Source organism: Cheilinus undulatus, linkage group 4 (genome assembly GCF_018320785.1).
Source record: "Cheilinus undulatus linkage group 4, ASM1832078v1, whole genome shotgun sequence".
Taxonomy (NCBI): Eukaryota; Metazoa; Chordata; class Actinopteri; order Labriformes; family Labridae; genus Cheilinus; species Cheilinus undulatus.
In genome coordinates, this window is record NC_054868.1 from 39,826,422 (window position 1) to 39,848,770 (window position 22,349).

The following is a 22,349-nucleotide window of genomic DNA, read 5'->3' on the forward strand; positions in this document are numbered from 1 at the left end:
AGCGAGTCCATCTTTACAGTAGGAATACTGTACTGTCTGCTGGACTAAACGGCTAACAAAATAGCATATAGATAAGAGACGAGGAAGACAATGGTGTAAAAGCGATAAAGGTCTGTATTAAGATGGAAAGCAGCAAGTGGTGAATAAAAAAGGACAAAAAAGAAAAGATGCAAAGACAGATGTAAGCTCTGAACAAAACAATTAATGTACTACTTGTGAAATGAAGCACAACACATTGCAAAAAAGAATCCCAATTATTAGGCTACTTCTCTCACATCATATATGATGGAGGAGGATTGTTAAGATCAATGGATGATGCTGGATAAAAGTGAGCGCTGCTTATTAGAAAAACCCCATTACTGCAGTCCTACAAAGGCCTTTGTAAGGTTCAATAATAATACTGCAATGGAGTGATACCTAATCCCAGGATATTGTTAGTTAGTTGTGATACGCCTTTAATTGACTTTTTGTAAAAATCTGCTGTGTAATATTTGTTTGTCTTAAAAAGATGTATCTGTTTCCAGCAGCAGCACCACTGCCTGTATTTAAGTACGCTAAAAAGTGACGACAGAACTATAGTACATGATGCAGGCCTCATTTATCAAAGAACCTGTCAAAAAGTCACTATTAGACATGTAAGTCTTCCCTAAAGTCAAACTGCAACATGCACTGCTCGCTGTAACACAATCTACATGATGTACATTATAAAACACTTAAATTCTTCTATCTGTGGGAAAATGATCCCCAATTTACTGTAAATAAACCACAAGTGCTGGGTACTGCAGCAGGTCCCTAAATCAGGAACTGCTAAAAACTATCAGCTTATAAAAACACACGTGTCACATTTGTTTGAAAGGTGTTTGTTGCTGTAATCTAACCACAATTAATCAGTAATTTTTTTTTACAGCCAATCTTTGCTGATTTAAAGCAAATGAATCATTACTTCACATTGGCAGACCCTGTCCAGGCCTGGGCAGGTAATCTGGCATTCAGGGCATTTTCCTGGTAGGCTTACAAACTTTAGGGCCACATTGGAACACATTGGAACTGCGTGTCTCCTGGGCCAAAACAAAGACAAGGCATTTGGGAACGCCTTGGATGCTGCCTTCGAATCTGTGCCTGAGAATGGTGAGAGCAGTAAGTTGTGGAGCAGTTCACCTATTTTGGCAGCATAATCCATCGATCCACTTGCTGCAAAGCTGAAATCTACTGCAGACTCGGACTCATGGGTAGGACAAGGGTTTGCTGGGCAAGGTGGTGTGGCATTCTTTAAGTCCTTGGCCTTCGGTATTACCAAACTCTAGCGAGGCCTGGAGGCTGGCTGATGACCAGAGGTGCCAGCTGGAGTCTCACTTGTGATGACTTCTCTTTGGTACATTCTTGGGTATTGTGCAAGATGTGTCTGTATACAGGAGTGTTAGCTGCGCTCCACAGGTACCTGGTGTGCTTTCATGGGCCTGATTCAGGGACCCACCGCTGAACCAGGCATTTGGGACAGCCTCATGCATCGTGGCTGGAAGGATACTTGGAGAGATGGGGCGTGGGCCTCCTGCAGGCCTGGATGGTGGCCATCAGGAGGCCATAGCAGTGCAGGACCAAGGCCGACATGGCATATACTCCCGTACCTGACCTCACCTGACCTGTGTAATATGGTATTAGATTTATTTTTTTATTACTGCTACAACAGAGAGGTCTGAAACCACAACTTAAGGGCAAGAGAAAGCTTGAATAGGCTTTTCAGAAAAATACAGTGTTTCATTTATTTATAGTGATTACACGGTTTAAAATTCAGAAACATGTAGGAGCGCATGTGCAAAATGGCGCGCTGAACACCAATATTCATCGTTACATTTAAACTTTTCAAGAGTTCAAGTTTAGTTGCTTTCCCTTAAAAAATAACCCAGTTAAGGCTCACAGTTAAGCTAAAAGAGTTTCCTTTTTTAAGAAACTGTTATTCACAATTCTTTTACTTTTTACTTTCTTAAGTTAAGGGTACTCTGATTCACTGTTCTAATACAGCCTGCTTTTATTTTGAAAGATAGCAAGATACTTCTGGTAGATTGAAAGTAACGGCCATTCTTGTTAACCGCAGGTAAAAAAAATTGCTATACAAAAAAGAATTAATAACTGGAGCAGTATAAAGTCAAATGTTTGATATTGCATATTACATTTGAGATTTCCACTCAGTTATCTGGAAGTTTTCATAGGGACATTTGACATTCAAAGATGCATTAGGTTCCTTATATTCCATCATTTTGAGAGCAGGAAATGCTATGTAAGTAATATCCAGCTGCTGCCCACTACCATTGCCTAACTACAGAACACCTGAAACAGTCAAAAAGCATGCAATTAAAAATATATAGGGTTTAATATGGACTTAATGCCTTGCCATTCGAATATTAATCCCAGATTTAGCCTCTTATGTGTTTCGAGGTATTAGCTGAGTGGAATATCAATGCATTCATTTATTTTTGATTTGTATTGTACAATAATATTTCATATCTGAGGCAAGTGTCATTTAACTTTAGCACCACATTTTTGGTGAGCATGAAAGCTGCGATGAAAGACATGCTCTCCAAAAATAGTTTGTTTATTGTGTACAACTTTTAATTCTAATGCCTAAAATTGTCATTTCATCTACGAACAGTGTATTTTTGGTTATGGCTTTTCGTGTTTAATTAGAAGAAAACAGATGACTAAATTTCAGTAAGTACAAGCATGGTCCATAATTTATGAGAATGAACCCATAGCCTTGCATTGCACTCTTGACCACCTGTTGGGACCTGGTGTTAAATATTTCACAGCCTTTCTCCCTTTTTACTCCTTCTTCTGTGGCCCTTTGATGTTTTTGTTCCACATTCGTTCCTCCTTTTTCATCCTCCCTGGAATAGCTGTGGAATAATCCTACAGTTTTCGCCTTTCATGACTGAAACTTTGCATTGCATTTTAACATTTGTCTAGAGAGCATCCGTTTCCTTCTGTGTGAAAGATCATCTTTAATAAAAGTGGAGGGCTGAGAAGAGCTGTAAATCTGTACTAACCACACAGCGCTGAGGTCTCTGAGAGACTGATTAGCATCGGGGAGCCGGTGCGTGGCTTCTTAATAATGAGAAGAGGAACTGGTTGGCTGCCATGTGACTAGGCTCGGCCTTGATGCCATTTCCCTGGTTGGTCAGGAAATACTACAGCTACATTTTCATTCCAACATGGTGGGCAGCCATTCAAAGAACTTTAAACCTAAAAGCTTTGTTAATTTCAAATAATCTTCTCATCACCAGAAGAGATGTGACTGCATCTCCAGACTAACTGAAGGATTCTCATTTGTGGCCATAACACTGGAAAACATGCCATGACTTATCAGAAGTATCAATAGTATACTAGGAGATTGTCATTTAATGTCTGTCAATTCCCCCTATTTTGACAAAGGAGGTAATAAGAGCAATCAAGACTGGGCCCACTGATGAAAGCCTCTGCATTTGTATCCCTAAAAAACAGTACCAAACCATACATAAATGTAACTTGAAGTTTTAAAATGTTTATGACACCATAGTTCTAATTAGCTGCACTGCTGAAGAAGTCCAACTGACTTTAGAATATAAAGTACAATGGTGAGTAAGAAATCCCCAGTTTGTGATAAATGTCAGAGCTCCATGATATACACTGTCCAACATATGAAGACTCTGAACAGAGGCATTCATGTACAAAACATCACCATAGTCAAGGACAGGTAAAAACGTAGATTTTACTAGTCTCTTTATACAGAAAAGGAGAAACAAGACTTTTTTCTGTTGTAAAATCACAGTAAAACCTTCACTTTCTTAGGCTATGTTCACACTGCGGTTAAAAGTGACCTGAATCTGATTTTTTTTTTTCCCTCACGTGACTTGTATCTGATTTTTTTTTTTTTTTTTTTAAGATTTATTTTTGGGCCTTTTCATGCCTTTATTTGATAGAGGAAGGACAGTGGATAGACTCAGGACAGGGAAGAGAGTGGGGAGAGACATGAGGCAAAGGGCCACAGGCCGGATTCGAACCTGAGCCGCCCACGTACATGGGTAGCGCCCTAAACCACTCGACCATCTGTGGTTTACTGGTGTGGATTTAATCATTAAAGTCCCCAAAAGACACACAATCCAGACTTGCTGAAAATGCTGCCGCACGGAATTCAAAGGTATCAATAGCGCCAATGGGAAAACACAACGGCTAGCTTCAAGAGGAAAAACTAGTGAGAGGCAACGATTTATGGTTCAAAAGTTATTTCACTTTTTATAAGCTGTGTCACTTCTTGTGTTGTACGACAGCGCCGGTCTTGAAGGCGTTTTAACGATCACATTCTGAGAAAAACTGTCAGGCTGCCAACACTCTTTGCAGCTGCAGCGGGTCCCTTGGTTGTTCTCCGCTGCTGCTGCGCTAAAAAACGGAAGCCCGTTCATACAGTGGCAGCAAAGAAGAATTGATTTCCAGTTTATAGTGCTAACAGTTAGCATGGCTAAATGAAGCAAAATGTAAAGTTAACCAAACGGTATCGGATCAGTGCATACACTCGTGTACTCTCCGATACCAATACCTGCATTTTAAGCAGTATGGAATGTATTTCTGATACTGGTATCGGAAGAACCATATCTTTAACTTTAATGGCAGTAGTGATAGTACTGAAAATCAGACCATAAGGAGCTGGAGGCCACATATTCTCTTACCTGATCACTAATCAAGGTTTTGAGTACTTTAGATAACACAGACAGTTTAGAGATCAGTCAATAGTTGCTCAGAACGGTTGGATCTCTACCTTTGTGCAGAGGAATAACAAAAGCAGATTGCCAGTCCTCTGGGATTTTACTTTCACTCAGGGTGTGATTAAAAATATGAAATAAAGGCTAAGCTATAAAATCCGAAGCAAAATTTAAATTAAGGGCTCTAAATTATCTCAACCAGCTGGTTTGTGGGGATTGAGGTTTTTCAGAGCCATCAATACATCTGAAACTGGAAAAGCACTCGGAGAGCGCAGACCTCCGCCATTAGCCCTATCTCTCAATAGGGAAGAATCCTTTAAAAAATTCCTGGATCTGTCCCCATGTGCCCCCCACCATGGCATTCGCCGATTACTCCCTCCCCGGTGGGGTGGACACACGGTGAGGCAAAGCATTGGCTTCACTATGGATGGACTGTCATGGCGGAAGCATTGCCTGCCGGTGCCAACAGATGCACTGACAGTCTCACCCATGGTCTCACTGGACGACTGGAAGTCATGGCAGAGGGTGAATATTAATCTATTCCTCCCAGCATTGTGAATATTCTCGCTACAACTCGCTGTCTTTCTCTCTGTTCGTCTCCTTGACTGGGCGTGCATCTTTCAAACTCTATAAACTCCAAAACTTTGAATAGAAACACACCCAAAAATGCTGCTGGGAGTGAAGTTACTCATGTTTGCCATCTCCTGGTGTAAAGTGGTATCAGCGCAGACCTCCGCCATTAGCCCTATCTCTCAATAATACAGAATCCTTTAAAAAAAAAATTCCTGGATCCAGACGGTGATCCAGATAACTCCCAAAATCTAATCAGTTCTTCCTTATGCCATTTCTGACTTTTCCTGAAATTTCATCAAAATCTGTCCACAACTTTTTGAGTTATGCTGCTAACAAACGAACAAACAAACCCACCCGAACACATAACCTCCTTGGCAGAGGTAAAAATACAAGGACAAAAGTCAAAAACTGGAAAGTTGGAGCAAGTCGTATCAGTAGATGGACGCACCCATTTGGATTTGTCTGGCTTAAACAGAAAACCTGAGAGTATGAAATGATTACTGAAAGAGTTAAATATCTCAGTTTGATCGGTTACAGTATAACCAGATGGAATATTAATTGATCTACAGCACTTGGAGACTTGACTAATTCCATAATTTTGAGTTTTTTAGGTTCTCAATTGTTGAAGACAGGTAAAAGTCGGACTTTGATTTCTGAAGAGTAAATGTACATTTATTTCTGAGTTGCCTAAAATGCAGCCAGTCAGTCTTTTTTCCAGTTGTGCATGCTTTGGCCCAAGCCAAGTTACATAGCGTGGTGAATGTACAGGTCACAACTTGTCCACGAGAGCGTTTTGGAGTTGTTGGATTGTGTATTTGATGGGTTTGATGAAGGAAAGCCAGAATACCGTATGCTTACACTGAGTTGGCACAGCAGGTCCGAACTTGGCAGCAGCGATCTAAAAATAGCTTGCATCGACAACTGAAGGTAACAAACCTATTACTAAGACTCTAGGAATTATGGCAATGGGCGAATTTGCCAAAATGTTGAAGTATCCCTTTAAGAAACAGAAAGAAATCATATACTTATCATAATTAACACAAAATGACTCCAGTGTCAACTTGATGACTTCAGGTTTGTTGGCCCATTATTACAATTAAAACAGAAGCAGATTTTTTAAAGATGCCATGGACCCTTTGGTTTCAAGTGAAGGTGTTAGTAATTTTTTCTAAACAATGGCACTTGTATGTACTTCACATGTATAATTGTTACATTACTTAAAAATTCTGTTATTAGGCCCACCTCAGCAACCTTCCTTCTTACCTATGCTACCATTGCTGCTAGAATACATTTTCATGAGAGCCTTTACATTATTGTCATATCATTATTGTATTACATTCCCCATAATTTTACAACAAAACTATCAGAAAATAGAAAACTACAGTATAAGAAGTATGTGGTATCACAGTTATGATGACAGTGATTGTGATGCATTGCAGCATACTCCTAATGAAATTCCTGACTCCTCTGCCCTGGTGTCAGGTTTGACTCGATGATGTGGTATATCCATGATTTTTCTTTTTTGTCTATTCCCTGGACAAAAAAAGGAAAAGATCTAAACCCTTTCTTTTCGACTGAATTTACATCTTCTGCTCATTTCTGCTGCTTTCTTACCAAGAGAATTCTAATGAAGGGCAGAGTCAGATATCTACAGGGATACAAGAGGACCTGGAGACAGGAGAGAATGCAGCCACTGATGGCAAGAAATTTCCATAAAAGTACAATCAGGTTGGAATTTTAAAAGTGAATGTTTAAGTAGTCTAAGAGATGGGCTTTGATTCACACTCTGATCAAACCCGAGACATCTCATTCAGAGAATAATGATTTTTCCCCCTTAATTTCACTCTGTTTCTGTCTCATCTGTGAGCTTACAGGTAGAGCAAAGCCCAATGGTATTGTTTTCCCTCCAGTAGTGAAGCACAGGAGCCTTTCTTCTGCCGGATGAGACACGGCCAAAAAGAATGGCAAATGTAGATATGGCACAGTATTAAGAGGTTGGTTACACACTGAAGATTCAGGGCCTATGCAATAGATGTATCTCATGCTTCTTTTGACACTGGATTGCTAGTAAATAGATGTGTATATTTTATATATTTCATTTAAAATGCTGAAGAAAACAGTCTCTGGTTAATGCATGTGTCTTTGCGTACAAGGATGCAACTGAATATCTAGTATCTATCGTTGTTGTTGCCAGGTTTACTGGACTATACCATGGTGTGAAGAAGTTTCTATATAAAAAACAGAAAGCAGAAAATCCAACTTACAAATAATATATAGTTAATTCATTTAAAGAGTCAACATTACCCCAGCATTTTAAGACTCTTGCTAAACAACATGAATGGAAATTTCATATTTTTGTGCTCTTTTTGCTTCATAAAGTTATTTGATACTTAAAGAACTAGAAAAGCACTCAGAGAGTGCAGACCTCCGCCATTAGCCCAATCTCCCAATAGTACAGAATCCTTTAAAAAATTCTTGGATCCAGACGGAGATCCGGATCACTCTCAAAATCTAATCAGTTCTTCCTTATGCCATTTCTGACATTTCCTGAAAATCTCATCAAAATCTGTCCACAACTTTTTGAATTATGTTGCTAACCAACTAACAAACTAACAAACAAACTAACAAACTAACACACCCACCCAATCACATAACCTCATTGGCAGGGGTAATAAGATATTGTACTGTTCATCAACATACATCACCTTTCAAAAGACATCACAGGCTGGGACTAAAGATGAAAAAAAATAACAAAACCCTCAACAGAACAGCAAAAAATGTAACAAAATACAAAATAGTTAAAGGTAAAATGTGTCAAATTTTTGCACTGAAAGGTCTACATTAATTAATAAATGACTTCTACTATAGTCTTTATATAGAGGTCTTTGGTACTTACATTACCTCAGTATTTCTAACATTAGTAACTTTTACAGTTGTAATAGGATGTTTCTTGTCACAGTAGCCACCATGATGGAGTTGAGCTGCCATGACATGGAAATGCTGGGTTTTACATTCACAAAGACTGCTACTGGCTGCACATAACTGCCAAGTATCCTGCATAACACAGAACACCAACCACCATAACATTGTGGACCGAGACATTACCTGGTCAAGGAGTTAACGAATGCACTGCTCAGGTCAGCCCAACTCTGTTGTTCGCTTGTTGTTTTGAATTGAGGACTCTGTTCAATTTAAAAAAATAAAATAAAATAAATTATATATATATATATATATATATATATATATATATATATATATATATATATATATATATATATATATATATATGAAATATAGGAAAATCACCTTTTAAATTTTTTTTTAATTTGTGGTAATAACTCACTTCACCTGTGCGTGAAATCGTGTGTACATAAGTGCCCAAAAGACACAAGAGGGGAGGGGCATCCTTCTTCCACATCCTGTATTTTAGTTAGGGGTCAACAAACATGACTAAGCTTGACTACATAGAGAGGATTGCTTTGACATATCTGCAGTGGAAAGCCCAGAACTGAGTGCTAACTTGGAAGTAGATGGCTGAAATCAAGTGACAGACAAATGTTTTCGCAACCTACCAACAATCTAGCCTCCTAACTTACTTTCCTCCAAGGGAGCGCCTTTTCATTCCTGTGCCAGTAAAACAGGCACATTGTGTCATACAGCTCAGGGAAGCTACAGACAGACGCCACAAGTTTATCCTTCATTTTCCATTTGAATGATCCCCCCCCCCGACTGGTCCTCCAGAGTGTCACCAAGGATCTGCTAGCTGATTGGCCATCGTGGGGCAAGTGATTCACTTCAGTTCAGACTTTTCAACTCTTGGGTATAAGCGAATAAAGCAAACAGCATGTGGCGTAAATTCGCCTCATTCGCGCAAATTACTCACTTAATTTGAGCTAATGCTGCAGATTTGCGGCGTGTGCACTGTCTAAGGCAGACTAACATCTACTCCCATCTTTACATTGACTTTGCATGTAATTAACTTGTGCGAATCATTTTACTCCTGCCAAGTGTAAACATAACATTAGGAGTTACACATGCAGTTCACAACTCACAGTGTTAATCAAGAGGGCCACTTTCAACAGCTTTACTCCCTCATTATGGGAAAGTTATCCATGAGATGAACAGGATACTGTTTTTTTAGGCAGGACACTTATTTAATATTCAATGTAGTTACAACTTCTCTTTGAAAATATCGATACTTGTATTGTTAGCGGGATTAACAACAACTGAAGTGCATGTTTCACTCTTCAAGACTCATCTGTTGTCCTTTGTTTTCCATTGGGGCCTATACAGCAAAGGTTAGCACCATCAACTATTCTGACCCCACATTTTTGACTTGAGTAGAGTTGATAAAGTAAAGGAAACTCTGTCTAAACTAGACTCTGGGGTTATGGTGCACATAGTGAGAGTCTATACATTTTCAGTTTAAAATGTGATCTGTCAGACATGCGTGTTTTTGCTGCAAGCTATTACTCTTTCATGGCCCCTCTTTGGAGAGAAGGTTCCTGACCAATTATTTTCAGACAGATGCAGGGATGCAGAATGACTAGAAGCATCAGTTTTTTTTCCAGGTGATGCCTAAGGTAAGGAGAGAATGGCCAGAGGCTATGGTAGCCCTCTAGGGACACAGGGGGCCTATAAACTGTGAAACTGACATCTCTCATCTGTTACTTTTGCTAAGTAAACCTTTAAAAACCTTGACAGTCCTGTCCGTGCTTTTCCCGTCCTGTATATATTTAGCATGTTATGAATTTGAAGACATTTTTGAAGTATCGACTTTGTATAATCTTGTGAATAATCACTGATCCAAGGATGAATAAAAGCACTCCATCTCAGATTACCTCCTCATCTGCAACCATTCATATTTCTTTAACACGCCTTATGTTACTTTTATGTGCTACAACTTTCTAAAATCAATACCGGCTACACTTTCAGGATGAAATATGTTTTATCATATCAATATACACTTCCTTCACAAGCCTGCTTTTCACCCTGTCTATCAAAGCCAACCAGAAGAAGCTGGTTATGGTGAGTTCAAGAGAATTTTTTGATGATGTGCCGTTGGCAGCGTTTAAAAAATAAAACATAACAAAGTCCCTCTTATTGTCGCTGTGGAGGTTCCCTTGATGATAAGCCCTTGCAAACTGAAAAGCCTTGCAGGGTGCCTGCAGAAATGTTCCCTCAGTCACAGAAAAGCCCCTCACAGGTCCCCCTGACAAGGCCACCATATTTGAATGCTGTCACCTTCACTTAGAGGCAGCCAAAAAAAAGACATCTCCCTGCAGCTTCTTCTCAACCTTCATAGAAACTAAGTATGCTTACATTTACAGCAGAGCTACAGAACAACTTCCCCTACATTAGCCAAAACATGACAAAACACCTATTAAAGACCATCAATTCTGACTGGTTTTGCTTACCACCCAGAGATCTCCTCTGGCTGTCTGGTAATGTAGAACTTTGTATGTGAAAGCTATTGCATTCCTTGAAAAAAGTGTGGCACATTTACTAAAGCTTGACAACACATTTTTGACATTTGAAAATGCCCATTTGCTGCAGGCCGATTTTACTTAGCCCACTGCAATTCCTAAAAATAAAGTGAAATTTTGCCATTGGAGCATGAACCTTGTGCTTGACTGTATTGTATTTCTTACATTCAACACTCAGTGACACTGTTGTGTTATTTCTGTAAACAACCATTTTGTCAAGACAAATTTGCTGGCATTCATTCTTTCATGACAAAACTGCAACCATATAATTGGTAAATCTGCTGACAACAAAAACCAAAATATTTCATTCAAGACACCCTAAAGAAAAGAGCTGAAAGGATTACAGCAGCAAATAGCAGTAGCGAATAGCACTTGTCTGCTCTGCTATCTGCTCTATCGAAACAGACATGAGTCATCAACACTCCCCTTCTCTGCTGCCCTTGGTGCCATTCCAGGTCCTCCCTGAAATCTGATTGGCCTCCCCTAACTCCTAGACAATGACTGGCTTTTAGCCTTGTAAGGTATCTATCTGCTTTGCAAGGTTACGCTTTAGCAGCAGCCACGCTAATCTCTTCCTCCATAACTGCACCAGCTGTTGCTTCTGCTCGTTTACGTCACGACTCTGCTGCGCCTGAAAGTACTGCCCCTCGTCACTGATTGGTCCTGTCACTTTCTAACCGGGCCCAAACGGTTCAGATGGGAGCTTTGCAAGCTGGATTCGCCAGTGAAAAACAAGGAAACAGGCGTATCCATCTGCTTTGCAAGGTTAGTATTACAATATTAAAAGATATCTTTAAGTGTTTGCGTTAATGATCCTTGGTAGAAGGTGCTGAATAGTTTTATTGAACTGTTGCAGATGTTTAATCTTTAGTCTAGGCTCAGATTTTTAGAATATTACCTTAAAATATAAAGATAGTTCAGGGTTCTCTAACTGCTTCTATTATGATTATTATGATTGGAACTGAAGCAATGAGGCAAGAATTAATGTGCATGTGATACACTATTAACATGCATAGATATCTGATATGAAGCGATGTTAAAACGCATGTTTAAGGGGCGCAGGTGGTTAGGAGGTCGCACCACATGTACACACATGGCCGGGTTCAAGTCTGGCCTGTGGCTTCTTTCACTCATGTCTCTCCCCAAATCTCTCAACTTTAATTCTGACTCTATCCACTGTGCTCCTCTCTAAAATAATAAAGGCATAAATAAAGCCACAAAAAATGCATGTTTGAATCATGGCTTAACAAGCCAAACTATATGTATGAAGTGATATTTATTCAGTGCAAGTGAATTGATAGTTTAAATTCCTAAAATGGACCTGGAATCTTTGCATTTCATGTCTTTCATTTGAATTGAAGAAAAATGTTCCAAACTGTAAAAATCTTGTCTGGTCTCATATTGTTCTCATCAGTCCAAATCTCATCTTCACATATATGCAGTGCTGCTGCTATTTGAAATGCATCAATATATAACTTCATTCTGCAGCAACAACAAGTAGCTTTTGGTCGTTTTCTATAGATCTCAACTTAATTTTCTCATTATCTTGGAATAAAGAAGCTGGAATTCCTGTGACAATGTGTGGATTTCTCAATAATGCAAGATAACAACTAAAATGTACATGTTGTCAAAGGAAAAGTAGTAAAATTGAATTTATTTATTCATGTCCCTCCTTTTAAACCTGTTTGCTTTGTCCTTTCTCTTTGTTCAGTCATGTTTCCTTTCCATCTAAGGTCTTCACTGCAACATTTATATAAATTTGAGTAATTGAAAACTTTCAGAAATTTGGGTCACAATTTCTCATGAAGGAGGAAGTGGTGGGTCCCAGGCATACGCCAGTTGAGAACTACTCCTGTAGACCAATAGAATGGGAATGCCTCTAAGAACAACCCTTTACATTCCATACAGTGACTTAAAAGATAAAAATATTGCTATTAATTGATTGATTAATGGAGCAGATAAAACAGAAATAACAGTTGCGTTAAAAAACAGTTGTTAGAGTGGTAAAACGTGTCACCAGTTTGGGTTTTCTCCTGGCTCTAGATCAGTCTTCAAGGGTCAAATGTAAATAGATTTATAGTTCAAAGTGATATGCAACATCAAAAAACGGATCAATGTTTTTAAGGTCGTTCTTATATCTAGGACTACAGTTGTCATTAGGGCACCATTAAATATTCAGCACACCCCAGGGTGTACACAGAATGTCTTGGGCAGAACTAAAGCATGGAAACAGGACAATACCATTCCCAAGAAGCCAGCGAGAAGGACTGAATATCACTTGCCAGTTGTTCTAGTTTGGACAATTATCAATTATTGTTTTGAGGATATGCAGTTCCTCAGTTCATCCACTTACATCTGATGTCATTTTCTCTTTGAGTCCTCTTAGATACAGGCAGTTATTATCCAGATAAAGGTAGATATACTTCAGCTATTCAGATTGACCTCCAGTACACAGGAGACAAACTCTAATCAATATTACTGCTCTGGGTGCCTTAAGAAACGCCTCAGGGGTCTGATAGGCATTATCTATGAGAATATTGCAGCTCAATGAGAAAGGACATACATTATAATGAGGACTGTTCGTAAAGGCCTTTACATGATGCAGCTGCAATGTAGAATGCCTTTCAGTTAAATGTTGCACTACACTGCATCTTATTAAAGCATAATTTACAGTTGTACCACTTCTTTATTGAAAAACCATAATGTGTAAAAACATCAGACGGTTTTCTTTGTATGAATACACATTAAGGTTGCATAAGCACAAGAATACCATATCCCGGCCCTTGGTTTCTTTTGAATAACTGTCAAGAATAAAAACCAGCTGTGTAATGTGCATGTTTATAATAAATGCCTTGAGAGCATGTGTCTATTTCCAGCAGCAGCACTACTGTTTGGGTTTGAAGATGCTGAAATCTGAAAGTGAGGAGAGAACTCCTGTTAAAGATGTAGGCCTACTTTGTACAGGGCTCAACAGTGTGGTTCCAGAAGCACAAATCCCCTTCATTTTTTCCATTGCAGATTTGATTATTAGTCAGTGGTTAACAATGGTTTCTCCTGCTCCTGCAGAAGACAGAAGTTTGCAAGATATCTACCCTGTTTTAAGAAAAACAACATTAAAAAATAAAAATCCACAATCCTTGAGTGGCACAGTGATGTCTCTGATTGGTGGGGTCTCCAGTGGAAATGTCCACCATGCAGTGATATTCAGTGCTAATGAATTGATAGTTTAAACTTTTAAAAATGGACCTGGAATCTTTGCATTTCATGTCTTTCACTTGAAATAAAGAAAAATGTTCCAAATTGTAAAATCTTGTCATCTCTTATTGTTCACATCAGTCCAAATCTCATCTTCACACATATGCAGTGCTGCTGCTATTTGAAATGCATCAATATATAACTTCATTCTGCAGCAACAACAAGTAGCTTTTGGTTGTTTTCTATAGAGCTCGACATAATTTTCTCATTATCTTGGAATAAAGAAGCTGGAATTCCTGTGACAATGTGTGGATTTCTTAATAATGCAAGATAACAACTAAAATGTACATGTTATCAAAGGAAAAGTAGTAAAATTGAATTTATTTATTCATGTCCCCCTTTTTAAACCTGTTTGTTTTGATTCACAAGTGATGATCAAATCTACATTTAACTTCAAACTACATTACCATAGATATGTGTATTTTTATTAGAGGTTAGGGATGCAAGATATTGGATTTTTGCCGATATCCGATATGCTGATATTTACAGATTTATTTTAGCCGATACCAAAATTGATACCAATATTTAAATATTCTTTTTGGACAAAAAATGTCAGTCATTTCTGGACACTTTGAGGTTTAAGGATGACCAAGGAAACAAACTTTTGTCCTTAAAAAATACTTTCAAATTTAAAGAATGAGGATAAATAAAGAAAAAGACCTCACCTGACATAGGTCTGTTGGTTCTGACAACAACTCCACTAATTTATTACCATATATGGACAAAATTTACAGTCAATATATGTTGAAATACAAAGGCAAAATATCAGATTTAAATATCGGCAAAAATTTTGATATCTGCCGATACCGATATTTGCCTTTTTAAGCTAATATCTGCCGATACCAATACCAGACCGATAATATCGTGCATTGCTATTTGAGGTGTAATGATTCATCGATGTATATCGATATCGATTGGTTGATTGATGATCCAATCAGATCGATGGAAAGTCAAAACATCGATCTAAATCAATGCTTCAAGCTACGCTTTATTTTGAAATTCCCTCCCCGCACGCTTGTTGACAGTTTCTGCACCAGGCAGCGTCCCTAAACAAGCTAGATGCAAGCTAGCTGACTAGCAGCAGTGGCTTCAAGTTTTGAGGGAAAGAGGATATCCTCTCCTCTCTTGGCTGTGTGGATATATTTCAGACAGATGCTACTGCAGGACAGGTCTCCTCCCTTAGTTTGCCAACTACGTCTACATCGTTATCCATTTCTAACTGCCATATGAGATCGTTCACAGATAAAAACTCCACTCATTTTGTCTGAGGTAGCGTGAGTGCTGTCTGCAGCAGACCGCAGATATACAGAGAGAGTAAAGTCCGCTGCTGCATGTCTCCTTTGATACACTGATTTTATTTCGCTGTCTCACAATAGATTTATAATGAAACTAAAGCTGTCAAAACTTAACATGGTTCAAGCAGGACAGCTGCTCTCTTTATACCCCCCACCCCCTCGCTCTTGTTCTGAGGCTGCTCACCACTAGAGTGTCTTTATAATAACTTTGCTCCAGTCTAAACCCTCCATTTATCAAAATCAAGGTAGCAATAAATAAAAAATAATAAAAATTCATCACTATAACATCATATGCCCCATGTTCAACCTTATCTATACCTCATAAGATGAATAAACTACAAAAATGAACTATCTGCCACATTAATAGGCCCCTGTGTACAGTATGAAGGGCTGATATAGAGCAGAAATATCTGTTCAAGTCCACATGTGTAAATAAGTTTAAGAAAAAAAATCTAAAATGGGAACACAGGCCAAAAATTTTAATCATTATTATAAAGGGTTGCAGAAAAAGTCCATATTGGTGCTTTAGCATGATCTGGGGATTTGAGGAAATAAAATGTTTGGCAATGAAAATGTCTGCTGTTCTAAATCACCGTGTTTTAAGACAAATGTTCATAGTTGTGTTCCTAATTTAAAGGCAACCAGGTAACCGGGTAATCAGGTTTTTGTTAAAGAGATATTTTATTAAATACAGAGACCTGTCTATAATTTCATTGCAGAAATGCTGTTTTCTGTAACTACGTGAATTTTTTGCATAAAATCGCCTGATATCAATCCTGGGCCCCATATCAGATCGAATCGAATCAAAATAGTATCATGGCAGATTTTGTGATGTCAGAAAATATCGTATCGTTGTCCAAAATATTGATATTGAATCATATCGGGATGAAACTGGTGATTTACACCCCTAATTTTTATAATTTCCAAATTCATATACATGATTGTCACAGATGCCCTTGGGGTTGGATTATTAAGGTGGATAAATACACCCTGAGTCATTTTCTTAATAACACGTCTTAAAAAAACACACCCACAATTTAATTGCTATACCACTCAACTCTTTAGGGGAATCACAGAGACATTCCAGAGGTAGTTGATTCTAACACACTAGGGATGTCTGCAACAATCCCTGGTGTAAACCTCAGTCCACAAAGAATAAGACCCTGGTTTATTCTGATGATGAAAATTCTGAAAAACTAATTGGCTCGTATGAAGAAGTCTGCATAAGAACAGAAATCCAAGCTTGTTCTGTATTTTAGGGGTACCTTGATTAATCAGCAGCAAATCATAGTTCACTGATATTTATTAAAAAACTTGAATGAAAATAACGGAAACAATTCTAGGAGTCACCAATACGATCACCTGTTTAATTCACTGGTATCTGCTGTAGCTGCTACTCAGCTGTCCACTTGAAGCAGCTGTGTAATATTCCCTGAACTTTTTTTGAGTGAATAAGGATGACCTTTGGGCTCCTTTTATTAAGTTATTCTTCCAACTGTATGAGGTCTCAGTACACTACAAGGATAAATAGATTGATCACCCATAAACCCAGCTGGTACATAAAACACAAAATATGAATATGACAATGCATTGTTGATCAGCTTATTCCTGGGTGATCTGTGATCGGTGCTGAAGAAACCTAATCAGGATATCACTAAATTTTGCTGATAATACAACAATGATTCCAATCTAGACAGCAAACCACTGAATGAATGCTACCCTTCAACTCATCAATCAAAAAAGTTCCAGGGATTTTGACCCTAAGCAGGTTTTTTGGGTACGCCATAGGTAAACTACCAATGTGTGGGAATGAGCCATTTTAAACTTTGTCTTCTCACAGAAAAGAAAGAACCACAATAATTCATCCTACTCCATATTTCAGCAGCATCTGCAGTTTGTAATCAAAACTGCACAGTCCATACAAATGCGAATATGTCAGTTAAGCACGATAAAATAGAAATTTAAGGGATATCATTTAAGTAAAACACTGTGAACATAACTTTACATGCTGACAATTATTTGTTCACTTAGAAAGCAACATGGCCATGGCTCAGAGGGGGACATCATGGTTTTTGAGCTTACCGATACCTGCTACGGACAAGTAGTAGATTGCACTCAGTATCCTAAACTTACCAAATATTCATTCTACTGCAATTGTATGTCCAAGCAACTACATGTTAACAACTCAGTTCAACTGTGATATATAATTGTAACTAAAGCTCTTTTCTATAAGTACATAGTAAAGCTACTCGAGATAAACTAACAAAACATTGAATTTGAGAGTGAGAATTCAATTACTAACTCAGCACTACTTGAAAAAAGAGAAAAAGTGATTGCTCGCCATCCATAGTGGACGCTTGAAGAGAGTTCAGCATTGAAGCAGAGCCAGAATAAACTGGGCACTGTGTTGGAGTTTGGCTCAGTTCAGGCATCTCCATAAATATTTAGTTTCTTCACCACCTCACCTTTTCTACAGATAAAAGAAAGTGGAGGTCGGCGTACAAGGAGCCGCCACCTCTCCCAGTGATGCTAATTATCCCTGTTTGCTACCTGGGTAGCTCGCAGGCATTCTGATTGGATTTACTTGACAAAATAAATAAATGATTTTCATAAAAGAGTAATGGCATCTCTCCGACCTTTCTTTTTACTCAAGCCATGTTGGTAGACGTATGGTGGAGCAAACATTGCAATGATCTCTTGTTCTGATGCTTGATATGTTATCACTCTTAAAACATTCCTGCCAGGGAAAACCCCTGACTCTGTTTCTCAGTGAGACCACTGTTTTGTGTAACTCTTTCTAGCTTTGACAACAGCTAACAGAGTTTTTTAAAATGAATAGATCAGATGAACTTTATGTAACAGGGCCAAAATGGCTAAGGACTTGTGAGTATTTAAACAGTGAAGACGCCAATATAGTTGGTAAAACTTTGGCCTTAACTAAATTCCAAATGGTCTTTTTTCTGCAATAAATGCTGAGTTTAGTGTCTGCTTTTACAGAAAACTTATGTAACAGAAAAATACACCAACTAAGGCCGGCCACACACTAGACGATTTTTTAATCTGAAACGATTTTAAAACCATGAGAGACCACAGACTTCAGGTCAATTTCCAAAGATTTTTCATCTTTAATCCTCTGAACGCACACACTAGACGACTCAGCCAGACTGTCAGATCAGTGGGGACCACACACCTGCCGACCTGCCAACGACTTCACGTGATCACGTGACCTCAGGGAAAAAAAAAAAAAAAAAAAAAAAAAAAGAAAGAAAACACGGATGTCTGTCAATACAGTGTTGCTGTCCCTCCACAACAGAGTGTCCTGGCGTGTGTTACACATGCAGCAACAATCATAAAACAGGGGAAAAACTCAGGACGAAATCCTGGCTGGAATTAAGGTACAGTTGTGTTTATGGTTGTGAGTGGTGAAAGTACGTATGATTCGTCTGGTGACGCGATCTCACTGGTTGTTGTGGGTACTCAGTGGCACAACGACCCAGAATCGTAAATATCAAACATGTTTGATACGACTCAGGGTCTGGGAGGCTACGACGCAGTTTTGGAGCAGTAAATGAATCGTGTTGACACCACACACATGCGGACGACTCAGACAAATAATCGTTTGCGACAAGGCTCCAGTCGGTATACACCCCCACAATCGTCGGGGGAGTCCAATCTTGGCTAAAATCGGGCTTAAAATCCTGTAGTGTGTGGCCAGCCTAACCAAAGTGGTAAGACCCTAGGCCAAACAAATGAGGTAACAGGTACTACACGACTTTTTAAGCTGCTGGAAATCTTGGAATCCCTTGAGCAATCAACATCTATCATTGTCCATCAGAAAAGACGTGATTGTCATAATTCCTGTGATGCCAAAGGCTAGCGATAAACAACTTCCAAAAAGTCCTTTTGGCTTTCTGCGTAAAGTTTACTTCCACAGAATATACACCAGCAGTTCTTTGTTCAGAAGATCTTAGAGTAGCATCATTAACCCTCTGAGATTCAGTTTAACAGAAAAATCTAAGTTATATGACTCTTTTGTAATATTTCACCTGCGCACACTTCAGGGGTATGAGCTTAAAAAAAAAAGAACAATTTTCAATGTGATTTACTCTATGCTTATGGGAATAAAGTTTGCCAAAATAACAATGCAATTATTACTATTTTTACAATATTTTTAGGTTCCTCAACCTACATTTTTTCCAGTAAATACAAGCAATACATCATTCTTTATTATAACCAACAAAATATTAGATAGTATATACTAGGGCAAAACAATTTAAAACAAATATCTAATGATTTTTTGGCTAATACTGCAAATTTGATATCAATTCCTATATTGAAGGGATGATCATTTTCGTGTCATCTTGTTTTAAATAAGAAAAACATATACATAGGTAAAGCAGGAATTTTTATTATAAAAAAAAGCTTCAATGTTTGCATAATGTGAATAAAATATCTGCTGCAAAAAAAAGATTAAACAGGTATTTTGACATATTTTAAATTTAGGAAATATTGCAACTTTTGTGATTTGTAAACTACAGGAGGCCATAATGCAATTAAATCTTATTTGCAATTAATTGCCCAGCCCTATTTCTGATCCCTTTGGGGTCAGGAAATCTTAATGGATTTGCCACAGAGGATCATGCAGATTTGCGACTCAAGTTAAAATGCTTGATTAATTATCATTTAATGTCCTGGTACTCACAAGTAATAGGAAGGTAACCCCAAGAAAAGATGTAGGTAGCTTGAAAACGGCAGGAGACATCCATGTCAGGGTCTGAGGAAAGCTTTTTCCTATAATAAGAACAAAAATAAATCTCCTGTCAGCCATACTTCATCTATTTAATTGTTTATATACCTTTCTTGCAGCATTGTTTGCTTACCTTGGTTGAAGTTAATAGGTTTCCTTAGCCTCCATGGCAATTCTTGACTATTTAACAGTACTGTGGTTTCAATAAAGACATCTGCAATTTAATGACAAGAGTTTAGTTAGCTTGTCACTGTTTTACTCACAGTAAAGCTTTGTGAAGTATACTGAACAAAATAAAAATAATAGTAAAACAACAGCTTTTAACATTACTTATACTAATATGTGTGGCTCATGCTTACCTTGAGATGTGATGTATTCTATTGTAAAGCTGCATAACCTCTTAACATACAATTAAAATAAACCTAAAGCATGCTTGCTTTTCTCAAGTTGCCTACCAGGTCGAAGTAGTGACGTCATTCGCTGTCAACGGTAATTTAACTGCGTCATTAACTGTCACCTTTAAGCTAGCTGCATACCCTTAGCTTCCTACCTTTTAGCTTAAAAAAAAAAACAATTTAACTTTACTCACTCTTCCATTGCTATGACATAAAACTTGTTGGCAATGTTTGCCTACAAGGTAAGCTAGCAATGCAATTTTCCACAGGTATCTTTCTTACACTTCAAAGGTATTTACCTTATATGCCCCTTCACCAGATGTCCTGATGTTGTGGGAAAATTCCGTTTCTGGTGGTCAACTTCGCAGGTGTCGCCTTTCCTTTACGCTTGAAAGACGGACTATCTCATCCGAATCTTCTCCTCTTCTGTTTTAGGCCGTTTCAACGCCACTAGACGTATTACTGACTGCCCATCTCATCAGAATCCGTCCTATTCTCAGTATATCATTGTAGCGCCCGCCATTTTTCATTAACTTCCGGGCCAAGAGTGCTACTTTCACCTGTGCTCGTCATTGTTTGCTGTCCGTCAGAAACGAAAAAGGCGTGAATAAGATCTGAGCAAGTTTGTGACCGAACCGTTGGCTTGCATTGGAAATTGTTTCTGCAGAAAGGTCTTCAAACGGTAGTGCATTTCTTCTGATATATTCTCATTTTTTTTCTCCACAGGGACTCTTTTTCTGCAAGAGCCTGCTGTGGACACAGCCTCTAAACCACTAAAAGCGCAACAATTATTCGAAAGGTAACCAGAATAATTAAAAGAAATATATTTCTTGAGAAAGGTGACAGGAATTGGGTCTTGTTCCTTCAATACTATTTCTCCTTGTTGTGATGGCCGTTGTTGTGGGTATAGGCCTATTTATCTTGGAAACAATATTCAGGCATCTACTTGAATTGACCAATATAAAGATATTTGGATAAATTATGGGCTTTCATGAACTTACAAAATAAAACTGGTGTACATTTATGCATCTTGATACAGTTTTAAAAGCACCCAGTTTGGTGTAAATTCTTCATTGAATTAATCTGATTTCAATAAAGTCACTTTATTAATTGTGCCAATAGAAGAATATTTGTATTGTGATGACATTTAAAAGCAACAATAACAAAACGTTCGTTGAAATGTTTTGTTATTGTTGCTTTTAAATGTCATCATAATACAAAACAATTGCTGAAATAATATTTTAATTTCCATTTACCTCATTAATACACAAATGAAGCAGAAAACAATACCAGAGTAATTGCCTTAGCTGCAAAATTCCTAGTTTGCTCATGAGGATAATTAACTGAAAATTGTAAAAATAATTATTACAACTGCCATGATGGTATTAATATCATAATATTGTGGGAAAAAAAACATAAAAAATTAAAAATCACAATGAAAATTGCTAAGACCAAATGTGATTAAATACTTTAACTGATCTTTTATGACAGATACAAGAATCAAAGTAAAGCTTTTTTTGCAGTTCTACTACATTTTCTGCTTTTGCTCTGCTTTATTTAGGACAGTTAGTATATAAAAAAATCTTGCAGTGAGTTTATCGTATACATAAATAATGTCTGTCCATTACAAACTCAGCGTGTGAACAGTCCCTGCTGTGATGTGAAACTTCAAGTGTTTTGAAAAGAACTGAATCAAAATTGTTATCTAAAAAGCTGCACACTATTGTCATACTAATACACCATCAGATGGGATGGTCAACCAACATAACATTCTGGCAGGGGAGGAGAGAACTTGCCTGGGATTGTGCAGTTTGCCTAGGCCACAGGACAACCCCAAGAAGCCAGCTCTTTTTTTCTGCTTTGTCCGC

The 22,349-nt window shown here is 38.1% G+C and overlaps 1 long non-coding RNA gene across 1 annotated transcript in view; it reads right to left on the minus strand.

Annotated features, from left to right (window-relative positions):
* Positions 1–21,003, minus strand: part of LOC121508955 — an 87,584-nt gene extending 66,581 nt beyond the window's left edge. Inside the window, exons 1-3 of the long non-coding RNA XR_005991835.1 lie at positions 20,781–21,003; positions 20,220–20,300; positions 20,042–20,130 (exon numbers count right to left, since the gene is read on the minus strand). This is a non-coding gene — a long non-coding RNA (uncharacterized LOC121508955). The remainder of the gene's footprint in view (positions 1–20,041; positions 20,131–20,219; positions 20,301–20,780) is intronic.
* Between the last annotated feature and the right edge of the window lie 1,346 nt (positions 21,004–22,349).